We start from the raw sequence: 1,369 nt of genomic DNA, 5'->3' as shown, positions 1-1,369 counted from the left end.
TCTGTTGATAGTTTAAACAAAATAGCTTAGATAATGAAGACACTAAAGGAAGGAAGCCATATGCATTGTCTGTATTTTCTGGGTAATTATCACTGTCTGTAGCTAGTGTGTAGTTATTTCCCCAGTTCTAGAATGCATAGTTAAAATAAACATTTTTGGCAAATGACAAAATTCCTATATTGACTGCATGACCCATGGAGTAAGGGCTGTTATGGTAGGAAAGGCCAAGTAGAAGCCTCTACCTATCAAAATAATATACCCAAAGCAATGTCACATATCTGGAGGGATATCAGAGATCTGTGCCACCATGTAGGACTTGACAAATGCAGTAGTGTTGATTACCACCATGTGTCCATTTAACTTACCTATTTGGCCTGTGCAAAAGACAGAAGTATTTGGAGAATGGCAATGTATTCACGTAAATTTAACAATGTGATTGCAATTCTTGTTCTGAATGTGTATCCTGAACACACACACAAACACAATCTGATACAAAGCTCTTGATCCGACTAAGCTGTTAATTTGTACATCTTCAAATAAAGATCATCTGAAATAGTTGGTTTTCAGGTGGCATAGCCAACCATATACCTTTATAGTATTATTTCAAAGCTATCTAAATTCCCTGCCTTCATGCTATAACCTAGTCTGTAAGGAATTGATCACCTTTCTCTTCCACGTAATATTACACTTGTCCACTGGTGATATCATGAAACTGAACCTGGTGAAAACGAAGCAATAACTACTTTTACACCTTGGTAAGGCATATGTGAAGCCAAACTTCAAATGCCTGTCAGTTCAGTGACATTTCTAGGGGTTCAGTGATATGGGGCATGTCAATATAATTTAAGGTAAAGGGCAAGTTGCTCCATCTGGCCTTTCTTACCACTGAGAAAGAAATGTCATGACTATTGGTCTTTTTTGGAATTTGGAAGCAACATAAACTTCATTTGCATGTGCTGTTCTTACCCAATTACTGAATAACCCAAGAGGCTAGAGTTTTAAGGGGGAGGGGACAAAAGAAAAGAGGAGTTTTCAACAAGTCCAAAATACAATGAAAGCTGTTCTGTCGCTGGGTTTTATAATCAGAAGGTCTCGTGGTGTTCTAAATGTTGGTGGCAGATAGGAATGTGTATGGAAGGCGAATTAAAGCACAGACTTTTATAATTTGGTTCATAACTATACCAGTCTCTACATATAATTACTCTCCCTTGAGAAACAGCTTGTGGCTTTCTATTGAGCTTCAACACAGACCAAATATTTGACCATGAATCCCTGGGCTACAAAGTCACCATGACCAAATTTATGTCCAAGCCATAAATTTGTCACACACAGTTGCTTCTATCTCCAAACGGAATATGAGAGCAGTCAT

The sequence above is a fragment of the Propithecus coquereli genome, unplaced genomic scaffold (assembly GCF_000956105.1).
Source record: "Propithecus coquereli isolate 6110/MARCELLA unplaced genomic scaffold, Pcoq_1.0 Scaffold330, whole genome shotgun sequence".
In the NCBI taxonomy this organism is placed as follows: domain Eukaryota; kingdom Metazoa; phylum Chordata; class Mammalia; order Primates; family Indriidae; genus Propithecus; species Propithecus coquereli.
This window is presented reverse-complemented; position numbering follows the sequence as displayed.